The 7,960-nt window shown below is 32.2% G+C and overlaps 2 long non-coding RNA genes across 2 annotated transcripts; one reads left to right on the top strand and one right to left on the bottom strand.

Annotated features, from left to right (window-relative positions):
- Nucleotides 1-219: 219 nt before the first annotated feature.
- On the bottom strand, nt 220-4,130 carry LOC146936371 (uncharacterized). Its single transcript, XR_015033185.1, has 7 exons — nt 3,873-4,130; nt 3,692-3,770; nt 1,715-1,799; nt 1,439-1,509; nt 1,266-1,312; nt 681-834; nt 220-587 (listed from the first exon to the last, which is right to left on the bottom strand). It is a non-coding gene; the product is annotated as an uncharacterized LOC146936371 (long non-coding RNA).
- Nucleotides 4,131-5,319: 1,189 nt separating this feature from the next.
- Nucleotides 5,320-6,292, top strand: LOC146936370 (uncharacterized). The gene is made up of 2 exons (XR_015033184.1): nt 5,320-5,707; nt 5,815-6,292. It is a non-coding gene; the product is annotated as an uncharacterized LOC146936370 (long non-coding RNA).
- The last annotated feature ends 1,668 nt before the right edge of the window (nt 6,293-7,960 follow it).

Here is a 7,960-nt window from a genome sequence, read left to right as displayed (position 1 = left end):
AAACAGGGGGTTTCTTAGCGTTTTATTGTAAGCGCTAATAAAAGTTGTGTTTTTTTTTTTTTAAATCCTGTAACCAAAAATGCTATAATTAAACGCTATAATAAAATACTGAAATATGAATATAGCAAATTACATTCATGATAATTTCATTACAAATTGATCATAAACTTAATTATGAATGTCATAATACTAGTCAATCCACAATTGCCAATAAAAAAAAAAAGCTCCTAAAAGCAGCCACAGTTACCACCAAAAAATCACCTAAATTTTAGAGGACTCGTGACAAGCTATATAGTCCAGCACAACCAATTAAGATTTACCTTTTGATGTTCATCGACCAATTTAACAAGATTCAATTGCCATGCCACAAATGTCCCTATTGCTTCACCAACAGTCGCGACATTGCCTTCTTCAACAGGTATAAGCCACAAAGCTTTCCTCTCAACAGCAACATCAATCCTAACCTTGACATATCCAGGTGGTAATTTCTTGTTGTGTAAAACATCACTACCCGTGTTATATAATTTTCCATGAGCAACCAAATGTCGACATGGGGATGATAAGTAAATTTCAATAGACGAAATACCCTAAACCAATAGTGAATGAACATATACGTTATTAGGATTATGAAACAAAATACACTCCATTACAATTTAACATTTTATAAAGAAAACATTTACCTTCGGAATGGCGTCAAGTGCAAGAGGGCTGCAAGAATCTTTGACACTAGTTTCTATCCTTTGAACCAAATCTTGTGGTTGTGGGGTCTCTCCACCATCTTTCTGTTTTTGTCTCTCTCCAACATCTCTTTTTTGTTGTCTTTCTTCAACATCTCTGTTTTTGTCGGGAATAGTTAGTTTGAGTTTATTGATAACTAATATTACTAGTTAAAATTTGGTTCTAACAACCGAGTTATGAATCATATGCTTAAGGATTCACTGCCCATACACAAGTGAAAAAAGATAGAAAAAGAAAATAATTAAATAATATTTATTTTTTAAATAATAAAATAAAAGGTATTTTTATGTGTGTGTGCCTAAGTGGTACGCTCAAAAGCTTGTGACCATGCAAGACTTTCTCCAAAGATATATGCATATAGTCCATTGCAAATTTGATATCTTTCCGTAACCACCTAACTTAAATAGTTGCTTTTAATCATCAAGAATTCCTACCACTATTATCCACCTCATCATATTAATTTTCATTATCTTTTGCAATAACTAACTTTTGACCATGACTTTAACAACAGAAAAAGAAGTCAATACCTCGATCCATCTGTTTGATTCTCACACCAGTAGCAGTTGGCACCACACTGATCATATAAGTGAAAAAAAAGTCAGTCCCTCAAAACTCAAATCGAAATAGAGAGAATTAGTCTTTGCCATACAAACTTAAAACAATTGTGTGAGTAACACTTGAGCTAGTATTTTGGACATACCTTAAAAAAATGGAACGATACAAGCCTCTATTGTGAAAGTGATCAACCAAATCCAATAAGTTAAGTTGTATCTGCACACATGTTGAATGGGTTAATTGATGATCCTTTGACATATATAAACTACTGGATCAGGGAAATGCAAAAAAATGGAGCTTGTCAAATATTACACTATGTAGTAGTATCATATACAATTAGAAGATACTATCATAAATTGCAAAGAAATGTGAGCATTATAATGAAGATTCAAAATCAAAGAAATATAGCATGGAAGTATACCTCAGACTTTTCAATAATCAATGGATTTAAATCAGTGGTCTGTCACCCAACTGTGAAAGGGGCCAGCATATCATGTTTCTTGAACCTGAAATAGTCAAAGTATTTCAGCAAGTTTATACATAGTAATCATATCAAGCTTAAACTTGATTAATTTTTTATTCTTTTCTATTTGAAAAATAAATAAACTTCATGCATGGACCCTCCACTAGAATTGTTTTTCCTTGACCTATGGTTATTTAAAGTTGTTACAAAACTCAAAAGAGAAATCTAAAGAGAAGAGAAAGGAATCAGATAATGTATCCAATTGCATTCGTGAATGAATCTGAATTATAAACACAAGTCTAAAGGGGTGGTTGTTACAAACATTAAATTATCCCATTGGATAATAAAAGAGTATTTATACCTCTGCTATAATACAATTAGCATGTTGGAAATCTCAACATAAGAAGAGAGTGATAAAATTTAGCGTCATAGTTTATCATAGAAAATAGTGGTTGTCTTATCAAGTTCAAAGGTGCCAATTTAGATAAGTTCAAGATAGTGCTATGTTTAGATTTAGGCATTTAATCAATAACAAAACTCGACATTTCGAAATTTCAAATTTAGGAATTAATCAGTGTCATGAACTTGTCAAATAAACATCGTGTCAGAAACTGGCATTGCCATTTAAACACAAAAAACACATTCAAACTAAATAGAGTTACAAGATTATTATCACCCATTCAATTTTTTCTTCGAAAAGTCCAAGAAGTTAAAACAAAGACGAACCATGTCAATCTTAAAACAAGCAACTAGTTACATTTTGTAATTCAATGGATCATCTTTTAGTTACTATCACCTTTTTAAGGACACTCTCTCTTCAACAACTAACAAGTCCCTCAACTAAAATAAGAAAGAAAATAGATAATAATTTGTCAAACCATCTCCAATTCATGTGGTTCTTGCTCTCTTCAATTTCTTTTTATTTATTTTTTAAATACACACATTATAAGTAGTATATATAGTGGAACCTATTCAAGATCTCTCTTCAAGTTCACATGCTAGTTATATTATTAATAACAACAATTTGTGCTTAGTTTAAGATGATACTTACAAATTGCTATAATAGTATTCAACCCTTAATAGGATGAGTTCCTATTAGGTAAAGGACTCCGCATTTAAGATGTTCTTCATAACTCAAAGTAAGATGAGTGTTAGTATATAGACTTTAATCAAACTAATTAATCAAATAAAAGGAATAAATATAATTTAAGTATTTGGAAAGGAACCCGATCCTATGATTCAATTACCAATACACCATGAGCATATAATAACCCTTTTCATGGACAATTTTTGCATATACATTAACATTCTTTATTAAGGCACATTTATATTACTTTACATGATTGAAAGCCTTAAAAAAAAAACATTCTAAATTTCATGTACTATATCTCCAGATCTCATGAATCAAATAAACTCAAATACTAACAACGAAGATTCAAATAAGTTGTTGAGGTATTTAAAGTAACTTCTCAAACAAACAAATCAAAGGAGACTCAATCTACAAATAAATATGGGTTGTAATATAACATTATGACCTAAATTGATTCATGTAGCTGACCTCAATTAGTGGGATAAGCCTTGATTGTTGTTGTTGTATCAATAAACAAAGAAAGAAAATATCAAAGAAATCCATTCAATTAGTTATACGTACATGTTTATTTGTCCATTCAATTGGCACTTAATGAAAACATTACAAAAACTAGCTTAAAATTAGGCGTGGCTTTTCTCTACATACACAGAATCCTGCGAGCAAATGGGTCATATACTCATGAAATAAAGAAACAAGCAAATGGGTAAATCAAATACTTCAAAAAACTACACAAACAATATATACAACAATAATAAAAAAAGACACAATAATTATTATTCTGATCTGAAAAACTTAAAAACTATCAACAGTAGTACCAGTGTTCAAATAAGAAAGATGTTTAATACCTTTTTTTGGAACAATGAATCACCACCACTCGTTGCCGCTGTTGCCGTGCTTTCCAATTTGTCGGCGGAAACCCTACATCTTAGGAAAAGGAACAAAAACGAAATTACAAATGAAGAACTATAGAGAACACAAGTGAGAATACGATAGAAAGCAGATTCATAAGAAAACAAGTGGACCTACCTTCACCATCGTAGTCACCATCGCGATCATCGTCCTCCTTCACGAACTCATGGGTCATCGCCGTAGTTGAATCTCAGGGATCTGTTAAAGATTCGTTCAACATGGGGAGCAATGAAGAGAGGAAGGTTGTTAGGGTTCAGGTGAGTTCAACAGGGAAAAGAAGAAGGAAGAATGGAGAAAAGGGTTTCTGGGGGAAGATGAAAGAGATGAGGGTTTTTGGGTTTCTCAGATTTAGAGTATGAAAGAAGAGAAAGAGGAGTGATTCTCAAAAACTATAACTCAGTGAAATTAAATAATATGCGTGTTTTTATATTATTTTTTTAATTTGCCAAAAGTCCTAACATAGCGTTTTGACAAAGCGCTAACAAAGGTAGTAGGCTATCATAGCATTTTACAAAAAGCGCTAATAAAGGCTGTAGGTTTCTTAGCATTTTTCTTAAAGCGCTATTATACCTGTTTTTTTTAAGGCCTATAATAGCGCCCGATAAAAAACGTTATTATACCTCTATATTTGAGTTTTTTAATAGCATTTTTCTAAAAGCGCTATTAAACCACTACTCCACTACTCCAACATTTCTTGTGTACAAGCTACAACTGTGTCTCTACTTGTTAATTACCTATCAAGGAATAGTTTTTGAATTATTACCTCCTAAGACATTAACCATATCAAGCAACAGATCATCGTTGATTGATCAAGCTTTTAGAACGATTCTTTGAGGCGCTGACACCTCTACAATGTCTCTTTCATACATCTATATAAAGGAAGGAAGACTAGAAGACTTTGAGTTACTCTACAACATATTAAGTGTGTCAAAACACTGCTGAAACTGTTGTGCATCAAACACTAAAATTTCTTAAACTTTCATATCTTAGAAATTCTTAAGTCTTACAGTCTGAATTGTTTTGCCTTGTGAACACCACTGATTGTATATCAAGTGTTCAACCAAACCTATTCTTTGTAATTTGTTTGTTTAGAAGTTTTTTGCTTTTGTGCATGAGCATAGGAAATCTCTTGCTTGTGTGCTTGAGTATTTGAAGTCTCTTGCTTGTGTACTTGAGCATTTGTATCTTATATTTTAAAGACAAAATTTCTATTTGTAAATTTCTTAACCATTGCCCTAAGTGCACTGGTTAAGAAGACTCGTATTTTTAATATATTTACTATAATGTTCGCACAAGTCTTTTAGCAGTTATAAATACAAGAAATTACAAGAAAAACAAAAAGAAGAAAGAAAAAAAAAACAGATAGACTCGCTAACTTAATTAAAGAATATAGATAGAGACAAATTGTTACTAAAAAATAAAATAAGATAGTGAGAAATTTTTTATTTACTTACGAAAGGCGAAATAAAATTAGACTAGTTATTAATTGATTGATAAGTTTCGTTCAAAAACAAATTAATCGATTGATAAGTTGTTACTTATTAATTGATTGATAAGTTGTTACTTATTTAAATGACGATTGCACATATAGGGACTGCGTATAACCAAAGTCTTCAAACCTTGCCCTAGACTTGAATAAGTTTTTATCTATTTATTTCGAACTATGTCTATTTATCCTAATTCACCATCATATCCTTCATTGAATAGGTTCTCTCCTTTGTTCCTGATTTATCAAAGGTTAAGCTCACTTCCTTGTGTAACTTGAACTCACTAGAAATAAAAATGATACCGCTTTCATGTCCATTATACATGAAACTGAAATCTTCCATGAATGAGAAAGAAGCTACCGATTTTTCTTTGGACCAACAAGCATTCGTTCCTGATCGAGTAGTGGACTTTTTGCTTCAAAACTCACCATCAGCAAAGGTTACATGCATCATACAATGATTAAGGTGGAATATATTTTCACCGTTCTTGATGTTGTACTTGTTTGTTAAAATGATAAATGACCAACTTTTTCAGCCTGTAATCTAAATTGTTAACGGTGTTACTTTTTCAGCTGGACCAGAACCAAGATAAGTTATAGAAGATGGGTTTGACAAAAAAAGGCATGGTGGAGGATTCAAGAGCTACATGGATTTGATATGCAGAAGTTTTTGTCAAGAGATTGAAATCAAGATAGTCCTTGAAATGTGGAGGCCTTAACAAGAATACTTTTTCCTAGTGAAATCTGTCAACTAGCTAGATAGTTCATGAAATCAAGATTGTATTTATTTTCTTGCATTGTTATTATATTACATATTATAATTAATTTTATGATTCTACTTTTTAGGGATTTATATTTATATATTTGAATATTTTGGGGTCATGTGTTTGATCCTTCTTTTTTAATTCAAAGAGCATGGTCTGACCTAGGAAGCACAGATGACTCTAGTATTACAATTATCGTGGTGTCCGACACTCCTATATATAACATTTGTAGGGCACGTATCAAACATTTAAGATAAGTTTCATAAATAAAATTGTTTTTCTCTTTACTTCGATATTCCGTATACCGGTGTCCAACACTTATATAACACTCATACAAGGCGTATTAGACAACTAAGACAAATGTCTTAAACTGTTTTTTTCTTTCCTTTTTGCTTCCACACACCATAGATACAACAGTTAAATATATTGATCAATGAGGAATTATAAACATTAGAATTGATTACAACATTTTTAGCTTTATCAATAATAGATGGATAAATGAAGGTCAAATACTACACTCTATTGTTTTAGAACTTTTTTGAATGAAAAAAGTTGTTTGTGTTAGATAAACATATATATATTTTGATTCTCAAATTAAATCTTTTATTGACAAACTAATATATAGCAGTGTTGGTGTCCGTGAAGGATTTTGTGTCGGTATGAAGTCAGATGTCCGTGTAGGAGTCCGTGCTACGTAGGGTTTGAAGTGAATTAGAGTCTTAAATATCCAACTATTTGGTTACAAAATTGTGGGTTTTATATTATATGATATGATGTGGGTTTTATGCTACTTCTGAATATTTTCTGTTATAAGTTTATTTTTGTTTATACTTTTTGGTCTGCAAGGCAAAATCTAGGTAGTCAAAAGCAGCATTTTGCGCCATGGCCAGGTAAGTGTGGGACTAAGCAGTGGCTGGACGCTACGTTGTGGGGTGTTGCGAATTTAAGTGTACGAGGGAGAAACTGGTGACAAAACTAGCAGTTAGAAGACGTGAAATTATATCTCGAGTTTGCATCAGTTCGAAGACGTGAAATTATATATGTGTGACCTTTCTTTGGTTGGTTATCCCTTTTGAGATGCAAGGCAGGATGCATATTGTAGAAAACTAAATGCAATTATGATTGCCAGCACTCTATTTTATTTCCTCGGCAATGATCACAATCATATGAAAATATCAAAAGTAGCAAAATTCTGTCTCTTTTACATCATAAACCTTAATCATTTTCAGCTGATAGAGTTCTAAGAAGAATCGTGAGAGTTACGTAGTGCTTAATGCACCTCGGGTCCCCTTGTAATCGAGAATGATTTCGAGGCCTCACTACTTTCGTCATGATTGTATCAGCGGAAAGGCATGACTTTATAGTAGTAATTGGGATTATCCGTCAAGAAGGCTGTCTTGGGAGAGCTTTTGGATCCTTGAGGATCTGTAGATGAACGATTAAAAGGTTATTTTGCTTTGATTAGTCTCCTTTTGTAACCATTTCCGTCGTTATGTCGTTGCTGTTGGAGATTTTATGGAGGTGCGTTGCTATTGGAGATCGAAAATTTGTTCCAGACCCTAACTACCCTCTCACTTCCCAACTTTAATGTTTGTAATTTGACTTTAAGTATTCATACTTAAACTTAGTTTGCGATGCTTCTTGAATAGAATTAACTTTGTACCCGATTTGAATTCCCGATTACCCCTAACAAAAATACTATTCGAAAAATCAAAATTTGCACACAAAGAAAACCACTACTTCCTACTTGAAATCGAATACATAATCAATTAAACGAAGTATAAAATCACATAAATGAAACAAAAATTGCAAAAGAAAAATCATGAATGGAATTGTGGGGTTACAAATGATGTGTCTTTTGAATGGGATAAAAAGCTTGCTCAACAGAAATGGGGAGAAAGCTTGGTTCAAAAATGTGGTGAAATGACATTGAAATGAGAAGGCAAGAAGATGAA

Source organism: Medicago sativa, chromosome 3 (assembly GCF_051527215.1).
Source record: "Medicago sativa cultivar Bolivia chromosome 3, Bolivia_mono, whole genome shotgun sequence".
Taxonomy (NCBI): domain Eukaryota; kingdom Viridiplantae; phylum Streptophyta; class Magnoliopsida; order Fabales; family Fabaceae; genus Medicago; species Medicago sativa.
Note: the sequence above shows the minus strand (reverse complement) of the source record. Positions and strands in the feature narration are given on the sequence as shown.